Source organism: Centruroides vittatus, unplaced genomic scaffold, assembly GCF_030686945.1.
Source record: "Centruroides vittatus isolate TY-2023 unplaced genomic scaffold, ASM3068694v2 contig_370, whole genome shotgun sequence".
Classification (NCBI taxonomy): Eukaryota; Metazoa; Arthropoda; class Arachnida; order Scorpiones; family Buthidae; genus Centruroides; species Centruroides vittatus.
The window spans coordinates 2,345,377-2,363,481 of record NW_027122193.1 but is presented as its reverse complement, the minus strand read 5'-3'; the positions used below and the strand labels follow the sequence as shown (position 1 = coordinate 2,363,481).

At 29.7% G+C, this 18,105-nt stretch overlaps 1 protein-coding gene across 2 annotated transcripts in view; it reads right to left on the bottom strand.

The window, feature by feature from the left end:
* The window catches only part of Akt (Akt kinase), a 61,996-nt gene extending 45,768 nt beyond the window's left edge, over nucleotides 1–16,228 (bottom strand). The window contains exons 1-2 of one of the 2 annotated variants that reach the window (XM_067270359.1): nucleotides 15,999–16,228; nucleotides 9,597–9,652 (exon numbers count right to left, since the gene is read on the bottom strand). The gene's annotated coding sequence lies outside the window, so the exon portion shown is untranslated. The remainder of the gene's footprint in view (nucleotides 1–9,596; nucleotides 9,653–15,998) is intronic. The other variant, XM_067270360.1, reaches the window with a different exon arrangement.
* Nucleotides 16,229–18,105: the final 1,877 nt, after the last annotated feature.

The following is an 18,105-nucleotide window of genomic DNA, read 5'->3' as shown; positions in this document are numbered from 1 at the left end:
TAATTAATAATTATAAGTAAATTAAAATTTATTAAATAATTTAGAAAATTCTGGAAGAAAAGAATTGGCATAGTAACTAGTATGATTGATTATACAGTCAACTCACATTAATATTAAATCGCTAAGGGAAACAGTAGTTAGGTCGTGTTATTGAAAATTCATATTAATGATTTTCAGGGTCAAGTTTGTATAATTTATAGAGATTAATAGTCAATCTACAACTCTAAATTATATTGTTTTGAATTAACTTACTAAATAAAGTTAAATAAATTAATGATCTAAATGATTTTTAAATCAAACCAAATGAGAAAGAGGCAGTATTCATTGTTTGAGTGTGAATCAGAGTGGTTAAACAAAACAAAGCTAAAAGAAAGTGATTTTTTTCTGTTGAAGATTGTTTGAAAAAGTATAAAAAAATTTTTTGGTGCCAAAAGAGTAAAAAAAAAAAAAAAAGGAACCAAATTTGACCACCATATTCACTCCCTGATAATCAATCAAACTAGTGTGTGTTTGTATGGAACCAAATCATTTAAAGGGGTAACGTCCTTAAACTTTAACCACTATTTTCTGAGTATGGTAGAATGATCTGCAAAAACCAGATGCTTGAGTCCAATGGGAGTCCAGATTTCAATAGAAAATAGTACAATTTTGTCATATATACCTTCTGGAAGAAAAGAACTAGCCCAGAACAGAACTTGAACCTGCAACCTCTGCTTACCATGCAGTATGCTTGTCAGTTACACCATCTGGACCATTGATATATTAACTGTATTTGAATTTCTTTGCTATAAATTGAATTCTAACCCAGAATCATATCTAATGAAATTAAAAAAGAAACTATTTCTCTAGAATAGAAGCAGCAAAACAAAGCAAACTGTCTTGTGTTAATAAATTAAACACAAAGTACAGAGTAAATGCAAGAACTTTTGATAAATAACTTATTATAATTCTGTTCTATTGCTTGACAATATTTTGAAAGTGTTTCATTTACTCTGTACTTTTTGTTTAATTTATTAAATAATATCACAAGACATTATTAAATAAAACATAAAGCCTATTTTGGTGTACACACACCAAAATATTACTAAATAAAATACAACAACAACTTATACCATAGAGCAGTGGTTCCCAACCTTTTCTAGGATGCGGAACACTTTTGTGAGCAATTTTCTTTAGCGGAACACTTACTTAAGTTAATATGAAATACATAAGCTTGTCATCAGTTATTTTATTAGAATTGAGCAGTTATAATTCAAAATCTCTACTCATATTATTAACGTCAATTCTAAGACAGGTAAAAATATACCTAAATAACTTTAATGGGAAACTTGTGCCTGATGTTTTTTACATATTTCATTCAGTTTTTATCATTGCCTTTATCTTATTCGAAACAGTAGTACACTCCATAAGTACGAGTCGTACATATATATTTTAGTTTATGAAAATTTTATGATTTTAATTTTTTGATATTCGGCAACTCGAATACGATTGTACACTTTCCGATTTGCGACTAAATCTGCAGAACACTTGGGAGATGCTTACGGAACACCAGTGTTCCGCAGAACACCAGTTGGGAACCACTGCCATAGAGGATATGAATTTTGAATCTTAAAGATATATATATATATATACACCGTATTTTACAGACTAAGACGCTACGGACTATAAGACACACCTGAATTTTGGAGGCAATTTTTTGAAGAAAAAAGTGCGTCTTGTAGTCCATAAAATACGGTATATCTGTATTTATGTATTTATTTAAACGTAAAATTTTTGCAAAAGTAACAATCAAAAAATGAACAAAATATTAAAACTTGCTGCAGATCTTTCATTCCAAGCTTATGACAAGTTGTCCAAGATCACCAATAATTGAAAGAATACAAAAAGAATTCAACGTTTGAACTGACAACAGCAGTAAACAACAATGTAATTATTACCATTTACAGTCTATTAGACAGCATATACAGTCGAATCGCGATAAGTCGACACCCTCGGTTAAGTAGTCAGTTTTCTGTGGTCCCGGCCGACTTACATAGGCATTAATGTTAAAGAACTCCGGTTTACTCGACAGCGTTTAACTCGTCACCACTGGATAAGTCGACATACTTTTGCTGTCCCATACTCCGATAAGTCGACATACTTTTGCTGTCCCACACTCCGATAAGTTGACACCTCCTCCTGAAAAAATGAATTCACTCCGCACATGTGGTGCGAACTCATTTTTTTTCAGAAGGGAGAGTCGATTAAATATATTAATTATATATTAATAAATAATAATATAATAATACATTATATTATTAATATATATACATATTAATAAAAATGCCTTAACATTTTATGTATTTTTATGTATAAAATAATAACAGATAAACAAAAAGAAAATATACAATCTACATCAACGTCATACCAGAATCCAATTTTGCATTTTCTCATGCCAGAGGCACTAAGAATCCTTAGACGTTACTTGCCAACAAGTGACAATTGCAAAGATGATGTTTTTAAGGCATTCATGTTTGTTGAAAAAGAAAGTCGAGATAGTTAAGTGCTCAAAGCAAACAACACTAAACAAATTTTTCAGTTTATCATCTACAGAATAATTGTAAATGGAGAACATGATGTTTTGTAAGTCTATGTTACTGTATAAAGCACTACTACATTTTATTAATTGTAGTTTTGTGGTTTTTTTTCCAACTTCGCTTTAGTCGACACATCGGATAACTTGACACATTTCCACTTCCCCTTGGGGTGTCGACTTATGCGGAGTCGACTGTAATTAAACAAAAAACAACACAGAATCAACTACTAACCCAATTGTTTCCAATAAGGGCTGGTTTAAATGATTTTTACATAAGGAATTACATAAGAAATTAAGGGAAAAGTACATCAGCTGAAGTGATCAGCTGACAAAAGCATTCAGAGGAAGTTCAAAAAATGATTAAAGAGAAGATACACATCAATTAGTTTTTGGAATGTAAACTCCCATTTCTGTACATTTTTCAGTTCTTTATAACATGGTTTTGTACTTCAAAGCATATAGTTTCTGACTTAAGGTTTTGTAATGTTACTTTTATCTAATTATTTACAAATTTTTTTGAAGTTTTTCAAAATTTCAAAACTTTAAAACATTTTTTTTATTTTATAAAAAAAAGAAAGATTAAAATTACACTGAGTTATATTTTATTTTTTTTGTTCTTGTAAAAAACAAACATAAAAAACTTTCTTTTTAGTAATAGGAAGTTGGCACAGTGATACAAATGCTGTCTAGACTTTCACAATTATGAGACTAGATAAGTAAACATGATAATAAAGATGCTTAAATACAAAATATACTTAAATTATTGTCTTAAAAAAATTATGCAAGTTCTTTACTTATTAAATTTGTTAAAAATTGTAACATTTAAAATTTATTCAATAATAAAAACATTTTTTTACTTTTAAAACTTTCAAATCTTAATGTATTATTATATAAAAAGTTCTGAATTTATCTTATTATTTAAAATAAAATTATGATATTATAGAGTAATTAATTTTACAAAATATTACATAGAAATATTATATATATATATATAATATATATATATTTATTATATTAAAACCTGAATGTTTATTACAACATACATATTTATTGAAGACATAAAACCAAAATACAAATTTATAACCTCTTAATGAATCAAAATTGAACTGAATTTCATTGTAAACAAACATCATTCCAATTATTGACATTTTTTTACATAATCACAGGAATTTGTTATTTATGACTAATGACTCCCGTTATTAATAATAAAAGATATAATTTAAAATATTACAGCCAAAGTTTTTGACTTAAAACATTATACACCTATGTCCATTTATCAATTACGGTAAAATCAAAAACTAAATTGATTTTAGAAATATCGTATGTTTTTAATCCAACATCTGTTATATACTTTGCTTTTTTAAGCTACTATATTCTAACATTAGAATGTATGCATATTCTATGTAGCAAACACAGTTACAAAATTTTATTGTTTGCTAGTATTTTACATTTAAATACATCATTATTATTAATAGTTTTTAATTACGATAAGTAGGTAGAATGCATTTATAGTACTCATAAATAAATTAATATTTCATTTAGAAAGTTCTGGAAGTAAATAACTAGCACAAAGTGGGACTCAAACCCACAATTCCCACATACAATAAAGATGCATTGTCAGTTGCCATTAAAAATTAAATATTTAATTTTTATAATTATTAAATTTATCAAGAGATGGCACCTAACGTCTACCTCTAGATAAAATTAGTTCATAAATTCTTAAAGGTATGTTATAGAGAGTAAAATTACTTTTGGAAAGTAGATATATTTATAATTTTATAATACAGTCAAACCTGTTTTTATGCGGGGGATAGGGACCGCATTAAAAAAAACGCATAAAAAGAAATCGCACGAAACTTCACGAATGGCTGTAAAAAATAGTTTTCGCAACACAATTAAAAAAATATTTTTTTTATGCGGTGAATAGGGAACGCATAAAAAAAGTCTCACGTAGAAAATAACTCAAAACCGTACGAAATAGAATTTATTGACAACAGATGTCAGCACTTGACTGCATCGTCTGGTCTATCGTCTGTTTTACATATTTTTGTCCAGGTGGTGTTTTGTTGACTTAAAAAGTAAATTATTTCATTTTTCGCATATTTATGCAATAATATTACTATAATAAGTGCATTTATGCTATAATAAGTTTATTTAGCTATAATAAGTCAACGTGAGACATGACGAATCGCACGAGACTAGTCGCCAACTATACCGCACAAATTAAAAATCGCACAAAAAAAACCGCATAAATTAAAAATTCGCATTAAAAAAATCGCACAAATAAAAATCGCACATAAAAAGAACGCATAAAAACAGGTTTGACTGTACTATACAAATGCTCTAGCAGATGTTTAACTATAATTTTTTGGTAATGAACCAATGTATTCCATTAAACTATACATATAGTTGATATCTTGATTAACACTTTTAACAAATTAATAAAATATAAACTCCTTACATTATAGAAGTATTTTCCATATATTCTGAAACAACAGATATTTTCTCACATTCTGATCAAAAACAAAATTGAAATCTTCAAATTCATTTGGCATTTATCAAACATAACCAGTACAATGAGATTTTTCAAAAAGATACATATGACTATTTCTCTGTTTCTTTACATAATTAAACACATTTTTTCAGTTAATTATCTGAAGATCTAGTACAGGTTCCTCTATCATCTTTTTGTTAAGTAATTTATTTTTCACTAATTGTTATGAATAGTTGTGAGGGACAGTTGAACGTACTTGGCACTTCACTACTTGATTCCGGTCAATTTCCAACTACTACTCTAAAGCATAATCTACTATTACAGTAATATTCCTGTTGCTTTCTATTACTCTTATACCATTCCTATATTCATTTAATATATCCTCTAAGAGTTGCCACAAACTAGCGCTTTGCGAGAGCAAGACGCTAGCAAGAGAGAGCGGGCAAGATGGATGACTTCATGAACACGTCACATGTCGAAAAAGAAATAGAATTTTATCAATGTACATAAATTACATGATTAATACATTCAGTATTGAAAATAGTATAAATGTTGTATATAAATAGTAAATAGTTATATATAAATAGTTTTTGGTTAGTTAAGCCTACTTAGGCTTAACTAGTAGGTATGTTTTTTCCATGCTTTTTCAAAGTTCAGAACGAAAACCGACTGATTACAAACATAGGTTATAATAAAATCTTTGATCTATAGCCAGTCCATATCTGTGGAATCCACATCCTGTGGACTACGATACACAAGCAAACATTGTGTAGTTTGCAGCTGCTTTGTGCCTGCGTAGCTTATCTAGCAAAAATGGCTCATAGCCTCGTGGAAAAAAGGCAGGACTTGGAAACGTGACTGAGCATATGCTAGCTCCTGCTTCCTGTAGTTTGCGGCACTCTAAGGATCTAAACATATTGCTTTATGTAAGAACAGACTGTCATTATAGAAGTTAAAGGAAAAGTACATTGGATGATGATAAAGTTGACAAAAGAATCCAGAGAAATATCAAAAAATTATTGAACAGATACACATACCAGTTAACTTTTGACATGTAATCCCTCCTTTTTGTAGTACTGGTTCTTATTCTCTTATAAAATGGTTTTGTACTTATGTTTTTAAATATGTATTATTAAATACGCAAAGACAGATTGAATAATGGTAGATAAATTTTAAAATCAAATATTTTCTGACATGCTTTTATACAATATAATAAAAACATTATCATTTGAAAGTTATGTGCAATGCTTACAATATGATGACAAAGTAACTATTGTAAACCATTATACAGTACTGTATTATAATTTATAACATTTAAATCTGCTTAATCAAATTAAATTTTTTTTTTATCATCATTCTTTCTAAGCAAATTTATTACTATAAAAAGTTACCGTTAACTACGTGTAACCAAATGATTCAATTCAATAATCATATTTGGAGGCAGAAAATCTTGTTATTTCAAAAGTTAACTTCTTATAAGTCAGAATTCAATAAATATCAGAACTATACTAAATAAATAGATATAACCTACAGTTAGTCTATTTTTGACATTAATATAACGACAGTTGTAAGCTATCACTAAGCCTGATGTATTAATAATAAATCAAATGATTGACATAATTAATCTGGCTATTTTTTTGCTATTATTAATAATTAGATAATAAGGAAAATTAATCAATTAAATTCGCATTTTAAGTCTAAATATCTAGCAGTTAATTCAAGTAAAACTAAAATAATTATCTTCCGGAACAACAGTAAAATATCTGTTAACGAAACAAAAATTTATCATGAAAATATCCTTCTACAAACTGTCAATGAAATAAATTATCTAGGAATTAACTTTGACTGGAACCTAACCTTTAAATCGCATATTTCTAAACTCAACAATAAAGTTAAACAAGCTATCGATAATCTTTTATTTTTATGCTGTAGATTGAAAACTTCTGACTTAAGAATACACATGAAACTTTATAATTCGATTATTAACCCTATTATTTTCTATGCCAGCCCCATTTGGAGCTTGGATCATCTCTATAAGTTAGAACTTTTTCATATTTACTATTTACGTAAATTATTTCAGAATGGACAATACTCAGTTATGCACTACGCCATGAAACTACTCGTATATGGTACTTCCCGTTTATATTAAAACGTATTATTAAGTTTTATTACAGACTCAAATTCAATAGCAACAACAATTTGATCGCTCTATATCACGAAAATATCAAGCAAAGTAATTTTCAAAAAAACAAACAGCTATGGCATAATAAACTAAAAACTAAAAACTAAAAACTGTAAAGTACTTAATTTTAGTATCTTAGGAAACCGACTATAATTACGGTCGGTGAAACTTCCGTTAACCTAACGGGTACTTTACGCGGATTCGAGATTAGTTTGCTAGGCCTGGGCTTTTAAGCGTGCACCGAAAGATTAGTAATAATAACGATAAATATCAAGTCAGATCAAAATTTCAAATATATTTAATTAGCAACTAGAACGTACTACGTACAAATATCAATAATCCAAACCAAATTTATTAACGAAAATCAACGAGTCAACCCGACAATAAACTCAGCTACTTAGCTTAACTTAATAGTAATTCCCCTTGAAATTCGACAATCAAATACTTAGAAACTATGAACAATATCTCTTACTAATTAAACGTCTATCCGTCACCTCACTATACGAAGAAACTATTTCCTCAATCCTTTCGATATCGTCAAATCGTCAATCAAACTCCTCTTTAACACCTTGGATCGTCCAATTATCAATCTGGACTTCTATCAGAAAATACTTCACTTTCGAATCTACCTCGCTCTCACAGTCGCCTCGATTTGGAATTCACCTCGGTTTGGAAATCACCTCTCCTTCTTCGGTTAACGTATGGGTTTTATACTGTGAGGTGACATCACACTTGAGCTGGGTTACTCCCCTTATTTACATACTTAGTTGCTAACATTAACTTTCTTTTCTGGCAGCTTTAAGTTTCCGACAAAGCTTATAAACCGTTTACAAAATATTTATCATAATTTTCTGGGATGTTTAAGACGGTTTATCAAGTATTTCTCTACTAGTGATTGTGGGGACTCCCCCTCCATTTTTTTTTTCTGCGGACTGTTACTTCCGCCGGGCAGCGCAAGTGCGCAAGATTTTTCCTACAGCGCTTATTTCTCCGTGAGTTGTTTTATCTTCATTTTTCATTACTAACAAGAGAGTGGTGGGAAACCTTCGTCCTAAATAAACATAAACCCCAAACAAAAGATAATAAAACGGAAAAATAATAATAAAATAAAAATAACGTTCGGACTCAGTTCCTTACAAAACTATCTTCAATTCTTTGGGAGTATCAGAATTACTATTTAAAGATAACATTCAAGATTGGAAAACACGTTACTCACTACTCTTGAACTCGGCTATAGCACAATCCATAAACAAAGATCAACTCTCCCTATACAGCAGTAAATATCATCCTTGGTACCTAGACATATTTAAAATACCATCTGTCCAACCATATATGTTGTATTCGGTTAATTTGGATGTAAAACATCTTATAGTCCAACTCCATTTAAATAAATATTCGCTTTTTGTTAACAATACTTATATAAACTTTTCAACTAAAAAATGTTTTTTATGTAACTCCGACTATTTATCACCTTACCATTTAATATTAAAATGTCAAAAATTGAATGATATCCGTGAACACTATGAAATGGTTCGGATCTGTAATTGCAACTCGCTAACAGAATTGTTAATAAATTTAAATAAAATGAGCAAAAAGGGCTTATATGAAATTTATAATTACTTTAGTAAAATAATCGACATTTATAACAACAAAATAAGTTAATATTAACTAATATTCAAAATAAGATTTCATTAATGTAATATGACAAAAAAATTGTAATAATTAAAATAAAAATGTAAGAGACGTATTTGCGAAATAATGTGTGTAAATTAAAAAATCAAAAAGTATTGTTAAGAAAAAAACAAAGTAAATGTAAACCCCCTTGTAACAGGGAAAACAATTCCCAATGGATAGTAATAAATGATGATGATAATTAGACAGTAAGTAATTTGGTATTAGAGGTAGACATTAGGCACCATCTCTTATCAAAATTAATAATTATAATAATTTGGGTGGCATAGCTGGCAAAGCACCACACGGTAAGTGGGAGTTGCAAGCTCGAATCCCACCATGTTGATTATATTCTTCCAAACTATTCTAAAATTGAATAAATATTAAATTATAATTATTATTAATTTCAATAAGGGATTGCACCTAGCATCTACTTCTAATGCCAAACTACTTAGTATCTAATTATTAATAGTAGCAAAAAAAGTCTGATTAATTACACCAATCATTTGGTTTTTAAAAAGAAATGAATATTACTGTTACTGAATAGCTAAGTCACATAAGTTAGATTTGCTTAAAAAACCAACTACTACTTGACATGGACTTATTTAGCTAAGTCTGAATTTAGCTTAAAAAACTTTGATCACAAAATTTTGAAAGCAAAAATAAATGCTTACCTGAATCTCTCTCTCATTTGTTTCCTTGTAATGCACATACAGCTTGTGTCTTGTGCCTATATATAATTACAGAGATATGTTTAATGACAGATTAATATAAAACAGCTGATATAACAACTATTAGTACATTGTACTTAATAAATATTATAAAATGCTTTTAAGATAAGAATTACATCTCGATTCAATATTTCCAGCAAAGAAATTCAAATTCAATTCTAATGTTTTTGGCCTCTGGCACAGTATGGCAGCGATCCAGGAATTTTCCCGTTACGACCAAGCTACGCTAATACACAGGGTGGACAAGAGTGGAGCCTGCATCAACATGAATGCCATTCATGTACCAAATGCATGGAAATACTATCTAGACTCAAATTATACATCATATAATGATATGCCACAGCCTGTATTCAAGTGTATTTAAAACTTTTAAACTTAGAACACGACGGCATTCTATTTATAGAACGGCTTTTCCGTTTTACAGTTCCTGACGAGGGCCAATAAAGTAGTGGCTGAAAACATTAGAAGATTGAATTTCTTTGCTGAAAATATTGATTTGAGGTGTAATTCTTATCTTCATGTACAGTTCCAGTTTTCTGTTACAGTTGGTGTTTACTTCTACCCCGAACCGAACAGTGCTAATATTTCCTCTCTATCTTTCCTTTCTTCACTAATGTTTTCGAACCTCTGGTTCTTCAAGTGAACAGACAAGTTATTCGATGGCAAGAATCTTTCAAAAAACGAATTCCAAAAGTTCTACGTAAACACGCGCCGTCCTCGTCATTCTGCGCGTGTGCAGTTGATGGAAGTATAGCTTTATGTTATCCCATATCATAGACCTGCGTTTGCCAGGCCCCCGATAATGATAATTCTTCTTTGTTATTGATACATTTTTTCTCCTTTGCCATTTTATGTATCCATATCGCTTCAATCCATCTTAAATGATGTGGCCGCTGGGTCGTTTGTATTATTTTCGCCTAGTTAAAAAATGGATCTATCTCCGGGTCTGTAGCGTACTGCGCTAGTGCGGTTGTATATCTGTTATGCGTGATGTCCGCCTTATGCTCCTTTACCCTCACATCCAGTGATCTTTTCGTGGCTCCTACATATACTAGCTCTTTATCCCATCTATGATCTTTCATAGGGATTGTGTACACTCCAGCCAATTTGCCCTGCTGTGAGGCATCTTTCCCGTTACTCAGCATGTTAAAAATAGTAGGACATCTTCTATATATGATAGTGACCTGTCTTCTTTTGGCAATCTCTTTATATAAATTTTGTAAGTATGGATTGTATGTAACGAGATTTGCTAAAACCAAGTTGGCTAAGAGGTTAGACATTAAGAACATCGTCTTAGACTCTCCGGACGCTCCTAGACTATTTGGCTTTGCCAAAACGCATAAGCAGGGCATACAGATTCATCCGGTAGTGGATAAGACTCGCGTGCCAACGAGAAAACTGGAAGATGTCATGCACACAATAATAGCGCCACATCTAGAAGATTACGAGTTTAATATATCTGACTGCTTAGAGCTCATAACTATCCTCAAACAGATGGACACCACACCAGTGTACCTCACAGTGCTGGATTTCAAAATTAATCAATCAAATTTTGAGATTGAATGAAATATTGTAAACCATATAGTACTCTTATTTTGCCATAAATCCAATTTGGCAATAAAAATATCCCATGTTTAATATTCCATGTTCAACCTCACTTGTTGCTTAACAGAGTTGCCAGATGTGCTACAATTATATTTTAACAATTTTAAATGCCATCTAACAGAATAAGTTTATTTACCATAATCCATAACTAACATAAATTTGCACATTTTAGTTTTCAATATATATTTTGCAAGTAAAAATAAATAGGTAATTTACTCTCATTTTCAGTGATTGGCGTGATAATCTGACAACAAAATTATTTAGATGTCAATCCTATTTTGAGCTGCGAGTCTATGGCGATTTTCTAATCTTTGTTCCTCCCTTAATTTTTCAACTGAAATCCTCACTATTATTCCCCTGACTCAGTCATTTCAGATACTGTCAAAATCTAAGCAAAAAAAAATATATTTTGGACATAATTGATCTTATAGGGAATCACCATTATCCAACTCTTCATAGAAATTAAATTAGAATATCAGAAATTCTTGAAAGCAGCAGTCACACAGTGTAAATTATTTTAATTTTTCTATAATTTTCTGACCTGAATTAGGAAAGGCTAGAAATCCCACACTTTGCTATATAAATTATATATTTTCTTCCTCTTCTTAATATATGGTAACCTTTACATGAAAGTTTTATGTAAGTAACGTCTCTGATACGATAATAATAATAATAATACATACATTTTTATTACAACTATGTTCATTTAATTCTATATTGTTCTTATTATATCTTTCTTAATTTCATAGATAAGCAATAAAAACTGGTAATTACTTAATCATTCAAGGGATATAAATCACACAAATTTTAATACATTTCAATATAATAATTAGTATTACTTTACATAACTTTGTTTACAAGCATATAACTTTTATGTAAACCACAATTGTATTATATAGACCAGCGATTCTGAAACTAATCCATGGACTCCTGGGGATCCGCAAGCTACTAGTTAGGAGTTTGAAGGTCAATTTTCAAGAAACTTATTTTATTTACTTAGCAAATAGCAATCTATTCTTTAGAGCTATGTTAGCCTTTAAATGAAATATGATAAATCTGTAAGTTACATATTAAAATTTTATTTTTCAAAAAGTCATTAAAATATAACAAATTGGTTTTTAATTTATTCTGTTATTTTAACAAAAATTTTCAAATTACAGTAGAGCATTGATTATCTGACTTAATTGGGGACTGGAGTTGGTCGGATAACCAAGAAGTATGAAAAAATACATTATTAGTATAGTGTATTAGGCCTGGTTTAAATACTAGCATCCCTTTCATGGTCGAGCCAGTGCTGCCAGCTAAAACATGCAAAAATTTAACAAAAATAATATTAAAGTAGCCAAGACATAACCGAATATTGTAGCGCCACATCACTAGCGGACATTTGAATTTGCCGACTAGAACGCGGTCGGTTAATCAGGGGTCGGATAATCGATGCTCTACTATATTGCAATTAAAGACAGTCAAAAAATAATATAAGATGCCTTAGATGCTTATTATTATTGCAGTTTATTAATTAATTAATGACTAAAAGCTAACAGCTGAAATAAGAATGTGCCAAAATACACCTTAAGGGGTCTATAATCTTTAAAAGTTTCAGAACCACTAATATAGGCTATTTATAGTTTCAGCAACAAGTTTTCAAATCTATCAGCAAGCTTGTTTTAAAATTACAGACCAAAAATATTAAATCTTTGCCTGTATTATGTAAGTTTTTAATACAATTTATGAAATTCAATACGTAATAATAAAAATAATATTACTACTCATATATAGATTTTAATGCTACATTAAATTTTAATATTTCAGATAGTTAATCTAATTAATTTTTAATTTTCTTTTATTTTAATTCCTTAAAACTTTAAATTTTTAACTTTCAAACTTTTTAGTCATATTTGATACATAAAACACAATTTCCCAACAAATATGATTAAAATCACAACTCTGATAGAATTTTAATCTTAGTTGAAATGCATTTCTTTTCAATACAATAGAAGTTAGATATTACCAGTGCATTCATATTAACAGTTTTCCTATGTAATTTCTACAAGAACTATAATAAATGTTTCGTATCTCAAAATTACAGTATATCAATATTTTTTCTGCCTTCTTCAGGGGGAAAAAAAAATACAATAGTTTTTATTTGTTCACATATTTCTAAGTTGAGGTTTTGTCATGAAGTATATATTATTTTATGTAACATAAATAAAATAATTTACACATCACAACAAGTTTTATGTAATGTTCAAAATAAAATTCTCGTAGTTATGATTTATCTTTTATATCTAGAAAACAATTTTATTTCAAATGCATTAAAAACAAAATTTATGAGATTTTTTATTCTTTTATGAAATAAGATATATATTTCAATATTTACAACGTTTGTAATCCTATTTTAAATTTTTTAGAAAACACTGAGTTGCAACTACAACTTCAGGTAATGGAAGAAATATTTACTTTTGCTGTGGGTGAATTTTAATTTAAATAAACTAATTACATAAGTATTAGTACATATTAAAAACATTTTGTACTGTGTATGTTAAATTAATAAATTTGATTGAAATCAATCAATGTATAATATTTTATCATTTATAATAAAAATTTAGTTTTCTTTCCTTAACACTTTTGGTGCTTTGATATAATTTTGTATCATATGACACGGGCAGAATATGATTTTGCACATTTGGATGCTGGAAGTTTTTGGTAAATTGTGCACTTGTTTTTTTATATGTTATTTATTAAAGATGGAAGTGTAAGAAACATTGTAAAGATTATATTTTATTGCTTGGTTTCATATTGCCAGGATGTATTTAATTATATTGGTTTCTCGTCATTATTTTGTCTTCTGATAGGTGCTTATGACTCGCATCATATAATCCCACATACAGATACTTTTACTTGCTACTTCTAGCACTGATGTTTAATAGATAAATATTGGTACTGGACATATATAAGAATTATTGGCATATTTCATTCAACTTTCATATTTTAAATAGTGGCAACAAAAGTGTTAGGTAAATAATTCATATAATTTTATTGTTTTTGAATTTGAAACCAGAAGATTTGAAAACAAACTTATTAAACAGTTCTTTCAGAAATCAAAATGCACATTTATTGTTATAAACTATAATAATGAATTTATATAGTTTAAAATTCAAACAACCAAGCTATTTGTTGAAACTAAAATTATAATATAAACAAAAAAAAAAAAAAAGGAAAAATTCTATATTCATGTTACATAGTTCAAGTTTTCCTTCTTTAAAATATAGACTAGTTACAAGAGTTAGACAATTTTTACCAACAGCAGGAAAAATTGCATTATGTTTATAGTTAGTAATTAAAACCCGATATACAAAAGTAACAAGAATACTGGAAAATCCAAGCTAAACATCTGAGTTTCTAAACAATTTCTTATAAAAAGGAAGTGCTTTCCAATATAACACAAAATTATTAATTTGAAAAAACTCGAAGTCTTCTTTTTACAAATAAAACGGGCAATCAGTTCAATCGATTCCTTATTGGATACTCAATAATCATCTATTTTTTGGAGCTAAAACAAAAACATTAAATCTAATAGTAATAAAAGATAAAATTTTACCCATTTATTACTAATTTACATAGGAAAAACAACCTTTATTTTCACAAACAATAATCTTAGTACCACTATTAAATATACCTTTAATAACAATAAATTTAACATTTTAATTCGGTAACGCAGATTCTCGAACTTCAGCCGGCGGCAAACCATAAGATACGAAAAACTTTTCCGGCATGCTTTATATATTAACACAATTTTTAATTTTTACACTTTAAATTATACATAAACACGTACTTTACTTAAAGAGTACAAGAGCCGTCTGTCATTTAGTGGCAGACTTAGCCCTATAAGAAACAAAAGGAAGAGGAAAGGAATGAGAGACCAAGTGTAAAATAAAGGGGGATAGGAAATTGTGAAAGAAAACATGAGAGCCCATGGCAATTGCTTTAGTAATTGCTAGTGTACAAGATACAATACAAAGTTACTAAACAAGGTTACAGTATAAATCAAACACAAATAAACAAATTGCCTTTCTGGCAATGATGAACGCATACTATACGTACGAACATAAATACATACTATAACAACCGCAACTACGGTCATAATAAATCTCCACACAATTGGATTTATTCTCATTTTTAAATGACACTTTAGTACTATTCGCGGCACGTTTATCCATCTCAAGCGGCGCGAACCGCCGCAATTCAAAAACAACCATTTAATGCTGCAAGCTTATTTTAAATCCTAAACTCTTATCCAATTCAAACAATTCTATAATAAGAAATAAAAAAGTTTTGTAGATTTGCCACTTCCTATTATATACAGCAGTATAACATTGCAGACATTATAAAGACACATTCAAAACTTACTTTACTGTATATCAAAAACAGGAAATGACATTATAAAATTTTTCTTTATATTAAAAAAAAGAAAGAAAAAAAAACTATATTTAATCTATAGGAAAATTATTATTAGCAACGTAATCTGCAATTATATCAATTCAACTGTAGAATATATGCATAAGATATTTAACATGAAACGTGGCTCCATTAAGAAGTAAATGGGGCACTTTTAAGAAATTAAACAAAAGATAACGTCGTAAATAATAATTAAACGTTTAAATGTCGTTATTTATTACATTTTATATAGAAAAATAAATCGAATAATAAATAAATTTCATCAAATTGTAATCAACTTACTTAACCCTCGTCCAATTCAAGATCTTCAATATCTAAATAACGTGATTCAAGTACATCAAACATACGTTAATTATAATTAACACTTTATAAAGTCTCATTTTCTTAAATATAATGTTTAATTCGTTATTTAATTAACAGTTTATACGTGAATTTCTCTTTAAGAACTTTTCTTTTTAAGTTTTTCTCAGGTCTTAACCTTCATCCCAAAATTCATCCGCTCATCAAATTTTTAACTTGCAGGGGGGGTTGAAACGTTAAGGGGGCAAAAATCTTATTGCTTTACGTATATTTTTCTCCGAATTTATTAAAATAAAATTAATTAATTGTTTTTTCTTATTTATTAATATAAATTTTAAATTTTTAAATATTATTTTTATGCTATATTTTAATTAATTAATTAATTAGAAATTTTTATTTGTTTTATTATTATTTTTGTATCGTCTGGAAAATAACGTGACGCATTTGTAAGTCCGAATTTAAAAAAAAAATTTAATTAAAAGTTTGATTTTTTATTTTTTAATTTAAATATTATTTACTTTTTAAAATGATTATATTTAAAAATAATTTTAAATTGGGTATTATAGAATTTTTGTGTAATTTTTTTATATTGCATATACAGTATATGTGTATATTATGAAATTGCATTTTTTTCAAATTTATCAAAATTTCAGGAAAAAATATATTTTTTTAATAGATTATCTTCTGATTTTATCAATAATATTTTTTTAAAATGAATTAAAATGGTATATATATTGTGAATCATTAATATAGACGGCCGGATGGCCGAGCCGTCAAGGTGGCAGCCCAAGACGGCCGGATGGCCGAGCGGTAAAGGTGGCAGCCCACCGCTCTGGGGGATCCGGGATCGAATCCGGACGGGTCAAGAATCCCCAGGAATTTTTCGGGGGGTGGATATGTCGGGCCCCGTTCCTTACCACCCAGTCACCTCATTGTGGGCCTGGCCGAACTCATAATCGGCCTGCTATAAGAGGCCCTTTTTTTTTTTTTTTTAACTCTTTCCGCCCTGTGGGCACTAAGAGGGCCTCTTCTAGTAGGCCCATTATGGGTTCGGCCAGGCCCACAATGGGGCGACCGGGTGGTGAGGGACGGGGCCCGACATATCCGAACGGACCACCCCCCGAAAAATTCCTGGGGATTATTCGACCCGTTCGGATTCGATCCCGGGTCCCCCAGAGCGGTAGGCTGCCACCTTTACCGCTCGGCCATCCGGCCGTCTTAAGAGGCCCTCTTAGTGCCATAAGAGTATACACAAAAAAAAAAAAAAAATCATTAATATAATGATTTCGGGAGTTGCGTAAATGTAATATATTTATTGTAAAGTTTTGGCGCGGATTTTTAAAAAAGCTAAAGATTTTTGAATAAATCCTAAAATGCCTCTTTTAATAAGCCCATTATGTGTTCGGCCAAACCCACAGTGGGGTGAGGGAAGGGGCCCGACATATCCGGTCGGATTTTTATCGAAATAAAATATCGAAAAAGTCTTTTAAACTTTCTTTTTACGTGCCTAGACGCAATTATAAATCTAAAAACGATAAATATCAAATCTTTAAACAGTTAAGCCAATATGAAATTTAATAAGTTTTATTAAATGTAAAAATTTATGTACAATCATGAAAATTCCATGTACAAATGTGAGGCTCTGGACAGGTCCGAACCTCACTGTAATTCGCGTTAAAATCATTTATTTTTAAGGACAAAATTATCTTTTTTCGAGAAAAAAAATAGAAGTTAGAAATAGTTTTTCTTAATGAAATCGACGCGAACTTTTAAACAATAGAACAATGGAAAAACGAAGATCGACTATCTCCGGATGGGAATCGAATTAAACTTCGATTGACCTCTCCCGCGCCCCCGAAAGGTTTCGAATTGTTACCAGGTGACGAGGAGAGGCCAATCGGAAAGTGGAATCGGAGGAAAACGAATGAAACCTGAGAATTCAAGAACGCGAGGGCTTCTTCTTCCAAAAGTTCCAAGTGACGGATCTATTGTCGTGTGTGTGTCTCGTGCCCATCTTCGTCTCCCTCCTAACCTCGGATCGACATCTTTCCATCAATGGAAATCGACCGCATATAAATGATTATAACCT